This window comes from Nannospalax galili, unplaced genomic scaffold (genome assembly GCF_000622305.1).
Source record: "Nannospalax galili isolate Female #2095 unplaced genomic scaffold, S.galili_v1.0 scaffold579, whole genome shotgun sequence".
NCBI classification, from domain to species: Eukaryota; Metazoa; Chordata; class Mammalia; order Rodentia; family Spalacidae; genus Nannospalax; species Nannospalax galili.
In genome coordinates, this window is record NW_008344599.1 from 2,178,131 (window position 1) to 2,186,944 (window position 8,814).

General features: G+C 38.2%; 1 protein-coding gene across 1 annotated transcript in view; it reads right to left on the reverse strand.

The window, feature by feature from the left end:
• LOC103740253 (gamma-interferon-inducible protein 16-like) overlaps positions 1-8,814 on the reverse strand; it is a 58,461-nt gene that overhangs the window by 20,770 nt on the left and 28,877 nt on the right. The gene's annotated exons all lie outside the window — the stretch shown is intronic.

The window sequence follows — 8,814 nt, forward strand, 5'->3', positions numbered from 1 at the left end:
AGAGGTGGAGACTGACTTCATCTCTCTCAGCTGGACAGGAAATTCGTCAAGGGGGAGAAGAAAGCTAACCATCCCATTCTCAACCAGGGTCACAGAGGATATGGTTGAAGTTTGGATCCAGCTGAGGACTCTCCTGAAGTAGGAATAAGTCAAGGAAAAATGCAGAGATGTGGAGAGAGAGCCCCAAGCCATGTGACTGTTCATGGTTCTTTTATAGGCTTTAATGCTCTTTATGTGGATATGGTTATGTTGAACAGGATAGAGATATGTAGTGTAGAGAGGTTGAAGACCTAATGCAGACCAGATCCACAGATCAGAAGGTCAAGGACACATGGCAGAAAGGACCATGATTTAGCTCTTTGATCATTTTGTGTGAAACATGTCCTCAGCTGGGATAGAGCAGGCAACACAAAACTCAGTCAGTCAGTAATGTAGATAGTTCAGAGCAGTGTGCCACTGGCCACTCTGCAGCTGAAATTTTAATAGACAAAACAAAAACATGCCAAGAATTCATTTTTTCTTTAGGGAGGAGCTAAACAATTAGAGATTTGTTCCATTATACAGAAAGCTCAGACCAAAGCAAGAGGTCAAGCATTCCAGGTGGGTAGTTTGTCAAAGATTTCATCAGGGAAATGTCAGTACAAAGTATTCTTAGCAAGAGAAGATGTGTGCTTGTCCAGTTTTTAGACCATGAGAAGAAAAGGGAAATGGGAAAAATCTTTGAAGAGTCATAGTATGATAGTGGTTGGTTTTTAAATCTATTTATTCTAAGTTTAATTTGATTAGCATTAAGGAGGAGGAAGTTCTACAAGCACAATTTAACTTGGCCCCAAAGTCTTCTCAGGTGGGGGCTTCCCGTAGTTACTTCATGTCCCTGTCCAGGGTACATTTTCCAGGCAGTTCTTCCTGTCCACTCGAATACTCACTTCTTCATCACGTCACTGCAGTTTTAAGGAGTTTTGTTTATTTCACTTTTTCTTTTGTTGGAAATGAATAGCAGAACCTCCACAGATTATGGTCTTCTGTCCACTTTGAGTAGAATATAAGGTACAGAATGGGGCAAGAGAGGAGATTCGGTCCTTTTATAAACATCAAGGTGATGTAGACAGATCCCTTGTGCCGCACACAGGAAGCTTTGTCTCCCTGAGTCTCGTCTTTCTGGCATGGCACGTGGGGAGCTTATGGCTGAATGAAATCTCAGGTTCATTGAAGCTACTCTTTTCTACCCCCAACTATTATGGACAAGAAATGTTTTCTTGTTGCCTTAGTCTTTTTTGAGTTGTAGTATCAGACTATCGCAGGTGAAGCAATTTATAAAGAACTTTATTTCTCTAAGATCAAGACTTTGGCATAGGATGAAGTTGACTGAATACATCTTCACAATGAAGAAATGCAAAATAGGGGAATCCATTCTCATGAGCTCTTTTTGTAGTAACATCAATTCATTTATGAGGAGGGAACCTTCAGTGACCTAAAGAAATCCTATTAAGTCCAGTTCCCCACATCACTGGACTGGAGATTAAGATCTAAAATGAATTTTTGAAGGGACAAAAAGATTCATCCACAGCTTTTGCTTTTCTTCTGCCTTTATTTCTTCAGTTCTTACATTTTGTTTGCTCATTTCCTCTATGATAGGCCACTCCATAAAGCCTTCACTGGGTAGCCCACTAGATCTGCAATTCCTTTCTTTTGTTTTTATTTTAGTCTATGACCGACAGGATGGAAGAAAGTTAGTGAACCACATGTCTACAACCTTGGTCTCCCTTGATCCTTAGCCAGTGACAGATGGCTAACTGGATTTAGGCTAATGAAGTCAAAAGCAGATTTAATCGTTTTGCTCTGAGCTTATCGTTTCAGGATCACCACTCAGCAAAGGACAGGAAGACTTGCATTGAGGACAGAATTGTAGCTTTGGAATATGAAACAGTAGCTTCTCAGTGCTAAAACAACAATTTAAACATTGCGTGATCTTTGTAATTACAAATATTGTGATATTTATAACTACCCCTGTAATTCCAATAAATATTATATTCACTAGTAAATTATATTAAATATTAACAACAAAGGCTTTAATATAAACTACATATTTTGATATCAGATTACTTTCTAAGTTGATATAGAAAATTACTTTAAGTTTTGCTAAAATAAACCATGTCTGGTAATAGGGGTTTCTAACTTTCTTACCTTGATTATTTTAGGTGTTACATATTTGGCAGAATATTTTGTACTTTAAAAAGACTTCAACTCTTTTTTTGTTTTGTTTTGTTTTGTTTTGTTTTTTGTTTTGAGACAGGATCTCACTTGGATCAGGCTGACCAGGAATTCCTCAAACCCTTATGTAGCCAAGGATGCTCTGAATCTTCTAATGCTCCTGCTTTTACCCCCCAAGAACGGGGATTATAAGGAAGCACCATCACGCTGAAATTATGTGGTGCTGCATTTCAAACCCAGGGCTTTACACATGCTAGGCAAACCCTCTGTGAACTGAGCTGCATCCCAAGCCCCAACTTTTACTTTCTTTTGAAGATACTTTCTCAGTAGGACTGACTGAGGTTTGTGCTGCATTTTTTTTCCTCATTGTTTTTCTATGCTATTTCTAGTGTGGAAAGTACCTATAGTGAGTATTTAGCCATGGTCACATGCTGAAGCCCTGCAGGAAGAAGAGAGAGAGTAGGCCTCATGAACTGAGCTGCATCCCAAGCCCCAACTTTTACTTTCTTTTCAAGATACTTTCTCAGTAGGACCGACTGAGGTTTGTGCTGCATTTTTTTTCCTCATTGTTTTTCTATGCTATTTCTAGTGTGGAAAGTACCTATAGTGAGTATTTAGCCATGGTCACATGCTGAAGCCCTGCAGGAAGAAGAGAGAGAGTAGGCCTCTTGCTTCAGTTATCAGACCATCACCTTTTATTCATTAAAAAAACCACTGTGTTTAAGAGCCATGAGAAAATCTGGAACATGCAGTTGACCTCCAAAGAGAAGACGTAGAAGCTTTTTCTTTATCCCTGTCAAAGGAATGGACCTGGGAACAATGAACACTGTGGGAGAAAAAATAGGTAAAGATTTTATATCCCTCAAAAAGTCAGATGAGAGCCTTGAAAGAATCCTCTATACATATGATGAATGCATCTCTAAACTCTCACCAGAGACATTTCCTTATGCAGCTGATGGAGGGGATCTAAATGCCATCAAAATGCACTGCATGAAAATCTCAAAAATTCAATTAAAAAATCTCCAAAAAAGTAAGATGCTTTTCTCTTTAAGAAATAGAAAATCTTTAAGAGCAGGCCCAGACTTGATTAAAAATTTGACTTTGATAGAAAACTGAAGTAACTGTGGGCCCAGGTCATTTCCACACAAGAAAGGACAATTAGCTTTTAATTTAATTTATTTAACTTATTTTTAAAAGTTTATGTGTATGAATGTATTACCTGCATGTAGGTAAATACAGCTATGTTGTACAGATGGTTGTTAGCTGCCTTGTGGCTTCTGGGAATCAAACCTAGGTCCCCTGCAAGAGCAGCCAGTGCCCTTAAGCACTGAGCCATCTCTCCAGCCTCGACAATTAGCCTTTCTACAGTGAAATTTACACATTGTTCTAGCCTATGGCTCATGGGTTTTATAAACTGTAAGACGGTTGCAGGCACGGTAGGTAGAAAAGTAGACTTCTGCCCCTTACCTGTGGTTAGATCAAACTGTAAATAAATCCATTTTTAAAACATTTTGTGTTCTAATTTCTTTGGAACACAGCAAAAACTGAAGTAATGAACTTATGGACCTACACGCCCAATAACAAATATACAAGGAGAATATCTATTGTATAGATGTTCAATTAGTTGGGCATTGGTTATTAAAACTGAATTTAGTAAGGGGAATATAGAAAACTATTGCATCTTACCTTAAGATGGTCACTGGTGACTCTGTAAACCATAACATCAGGTATTTCAGCTCTAACTACTATACATAGGGCCCTTGAGGGAGCAAGACAGGACAGATTTTAATGCTCTAATCCATAGTATCCAGTACTTACTGTATTGGTAATTTTTTTTTCAACTTGACATAAACTAGAGTCATCTGGGAAGAGGGCCCCTCAACTGAGTAATTTCTTTCATCACACTGGCCTGTGAGCATGTCTGTGGAGCATTTTCCTGGTTGCTAATTGATGTATGAGGGCCCAAACCAATGTGGGCAGGGCTATTCCTGGGAAGGTGAGCCTGGGCCATATAGGAAAGGTAGCTGAGCAAGCTATGGGAGCAAACCAGTAAGCAATGTTCCTCTGCAGTTTCTGCTTCAAGCCCCTTGAGTTCTTACCTAGTTTTCCCTGGGTTATGGACAGTGAAGTGTAAGTTGAAATCAATCCTTGACTTCCAAAGTTGTTTTTGGTCAGAATCTTTTAGCACGGCAACAGAAACCAAACTGTAACACTCATCCAGTTTCTCTCCTCCCTTAATAACAATGTATGGGATGTTTCTATTCCTTAATCCTCTTATTGCATCACATGGGAAAAGCCCACCAGGTACCAGATAATATAACAAGTTGTGTTAAGGGACAAACTAGTCATTGATCTATACCTTAAAGTGAAAAGTACTCTTAAGCCATAACTAAGAGATTATTTTTAATTGCTGCCTGCATGACTAACGGGTCCTGTCAGAGCCTCTTAATAAATCTGCTCTTGGTAGAGGCATGCGTCATTATCAACACCTATCTGTACCTCCTGAATGGAAGAAAATTTGCTTTGAAATCACGTATAGTTTCTATAGTATGTGACATTGTAAAGTTGTTAATAGTTGATATACCCCAAATATATGTAGAAGAACAAATTTGTTACAATTTGGGACTTCTTCCTGAATCCTTGCAAATAACTTTTAGCATAGTTTTTTTGTTTTGTTTTGTTTTTTGCCAATGACCAGGATACAGCATTCAATGATTAGCTTCTTTCCTTTCTGAACTGAATATAGGTAACTACACAGACAATAGGGTCATAAGCATGAAGACAGTGAGCTCTTTAAATTCTCTGAAATTACTTTGCTAATTATTTCAGCACGATTCAGACTATTGTCTGAATCACTTGAGATTTGGTTTCAAGTCTAGTAACAAGCAGTCTAGAATATGTGTTAGTCTTGTGCATGATCCTTGATCTTTTTTGTTAATATAAAATATAACTTTTTGTCTTGCCAGTTTGATACCCAATATATGATGGTCAGTCTACACTGTCAACTTGACTGGGTTTAAAATCACGTAGCTTATTGGTGACATCAGGATATTTCTAGATAAGATTAATTGAGGGGAGAAGAGTCACTTTTGAATGTGAGTAGCACTATCCCATGAAATGGGGGCCTGGAGAGACTACAAGGAGCAAAATGAGGACCCAGCAGAGCACCAGCTACCCCTTTCTATGCTGTCTGGTCTACATGATGCGAATGGCTCTGTTCTGGATGTCTTCCCTCTCAGATTGGAAAACTCAAGATAAAATGTATCTTTCTTCCCTTAAGAGTTTTTCCCAAGTGTTTTGTTATAGTGGCAAAAAGTAGCTAATTTACAAGGTTTAAAAATTGAGTCACTGTTCTCACATGTGATATTCTCAGCACTGTTCTCTTTTACCTCGGTTCTGTTCTAAACCCCTTGCTAAGCCTGCTGAGCCTCATGCTTTTTCACCCACTATGTACACAACTTAGAACTCAGCGAATCAACACAGCCTGCCCTTGGACTTGCTTCTCTGAAGATTCCAGTGATTTAGGTGCCAGGAAAGTGATACTTACCTCTGTCCCAGCATGAGGGGCATCTGTGGTGAGAGCACACTATCCAGCAATTAGAAACACACTCTCCAACATCTAGGACAGTTGTAGAATTTGCTCTTTGAATTTGTCTCCAATCAGGGATCCTATCATCCAGTTGACTGTTGCTCAAAGCACGGAAACAGACACTTCCTGTTATTTTAGTTGCACTGTTGGCTTATGGTAGGTATTTCACTCTTTTGAACACCAGTACAGAACAATGGATTTGCTTTAAACATTTACTCTTACTGCTTTAGGCAATCCTCACTGTCATATAGGGTAGATTTAATTGTAAAAGTATGTTTTCTTGACCAACAGAACCCTTGTTCAATGTCAAGACCGCACTAACCTAATTCACATAAACTTACTCAGAATCATAATGGATATTTATTGTCTGTAAGTCATAATAAGAATGTAACTCAATGCTGATGAGACCCTGTGTATTTCACCATGTGTGTCTCACAGGGCAAACATGAAACTACTTTAAGCAGTTCATCATTGAATTAAACAAACCCCTGGGGATTTATATCATTTTAAAAAGAAATTTTATTACTTTTGTGCTACAGAAATTAAATGCAGAATATTATATATTTAGAAAAACAAAACAATAACAAGTTATGTAAAGGGAAAAAAATATAATCACGTCATAATTACGAAAAAACTCAATATACTTTGAGTACTACTAAAGCTACTATTTAGAAGTAACTCTCCACTTTAAATGCACCTCTGTTGCTGGAGGTGGTGGCACCCTCCTTTAACCCCAGAACTTAAGAGGCAGAGGCAGAGCTCTGTGAGATCAAGGCCAGCCTGGTTTATATAGGTAGTTTTCAAGCCACCTGGGGCTACAGGGAGACTCTGTCTCAAAAAAAAAAAATACAAATGAAAAGCAAAGAAAAAAAAACAAAAAACAAAAAACAAAACCACCACTGTGAAAAGCATCGACTTGCTCTTGAGTGTTGTGATTTATGCCCTCTTCCATGCTCGAATTGGCACAGGCTGTTTCCTTCTTCTGTTTCACACTCATCGGACCTTGGAAAAGACATAGCCAGACATTGTGAGATTCTAGCAATTGCAATAAACCACTATCCATGTTTCTCAGTCGTGTTTCCTTCCCTGCTCCTCTATGGGCCACATCTGTCCCTTTGCTCTCTTAAAGGCTGTTCATCAACTTTCATCTCCCTCACTGTATTCCTCTGTTTTGACTCATCTCTTACCATTATGTGGGGCTTGAAGAGACATGTTCTCTCACCCTGAATAACTGTATTTGAGTAGGTCAGGACTCCCCCAAGGGTGGTGCGGAAGGAGGAAGCCATAATCCAAAGTGAAATGCTTGCTTTTCCAGTTTGAAGCATTGTTTGCAGTAGAACAGTGAAGTAGAGACACATGAAGAACTAGATTTGCTCAGAGCCTTGCTCTGGGTTATCAGGGGATGTGGAAAAGGGAACACCAATGTGTATGTTCATGTTCCTGTGTCAGGATCTAGCAGTATTTACATTTGGACTATTCATACAACAGCTTAGTCTTGATTAGTCTTATTGAGAACCCCGTGCATCGGTGAGTGGGGCTATCTTTTTTAATATGAAACAGTTTATATGAGGTCATGTAGAATCAACCATGTTTTTCATAGAAAATATGCCGTTCAATAAAGGTAGCTTTCATTTCACAATGTGTTTATCCCAAGAAAGTTCCTGGTCATTCATGCCTGGCATGAACTATGCTGTCTTTAAGCTATTTTAAGCTCTTTAAGCTATTTTAAAAATGCATATTTCAAATGATTTTCATTTTGCCTTGACCTCTCTGTTTATATTTTTCATCTTCATTGGAAGTACCCTTTATCTCTAGCTACCCTCACTTCATCCTTGACTGTTCTATGACTCTGCCCTCACTGTCAGATCTATGTCCTACTCTTGCCTAAGAATCTACATTCTGGTGCCAGGTTGCCTACGCTGGATCTCTGTTCCACCACTTATTGTCTACGTCAGTGAATATTCCATATAGTCTCTGAACATTTCTGTCAACATATGTGGAATGGAAATTGTTACTATAGTTCTATCATTGTTCCACATCCTAGCCTGTAGTAAGTAGTTATCAAGTGCTTTCCATTAGTATAAATGCAATGTTTTATAATATTATATATATCATCCAAACACACGATTTTAACACATATGCCTAAACCTAAAAATACAAACATTATTGCTTTTTTATTTTAGATCTGTACATACAGATCTATGTCTTCATGACAGATGGATATTTACTCAATTTTCTATATGCTGTTCAAATTCAACCTGAGTAGGTTTTCAATCCCTAAACCATGTTCTTCTTCATTCACAATGTTAGTTTTTTTTAAAAAAAATTTTTATTTATTTATTTTAATTTTATGTGTATGAGTTATTGCCTGCATGTATGTAAGTGCACCTGTGTTGCGCAATGCCCACGGAGTTCACAAGTGAGTGTCAGATTGCCCTGGAAATGGAATTTCAGATGGTTGTTACCTGCCAGGTTAGCTGGGAATTGAACCCAGGTCCTCTGCAAGAGTAGTCAGTGCTCTTAACCACATAGCCCTTGTTTGTTTGTCATTGCCTTCCATCCAGTTGCTTACATATTGTCTCTGAATCATCTTTGGGTGTTCTTTGAAACTTTTCTTTCACCGCCATTTCCAAGTAATATTGTCAGTTTCTTTTTCAAAATCGTTATCTCTACTAATTAAATTCTTACTTATCACTCCCTTCCTTTAATAGAATTCTGAAATAGCTTTGTGATGTCTTGGTAAACTAACTGCCAGAGTTTTTCAAAGTCCTCATCCATATTATTTGCAGATTTTAGTGATGTAAATCCTTCTGCCATGGCTGTTTTCTAAAGATTTCATACAGCGCTTACCATCTACATGAATATTTAATAAAAATAGTTGATGCATTATGTGATATTAGGCCATTACTATGTTTAACTAACATCACTGCCTCCAAACCCAGTCTCTGCAATAAGTCTTCTCCATAGAAGTATGAGAATGCTTTTTGCTAATGTCAAAATGATCAGGCATTGAC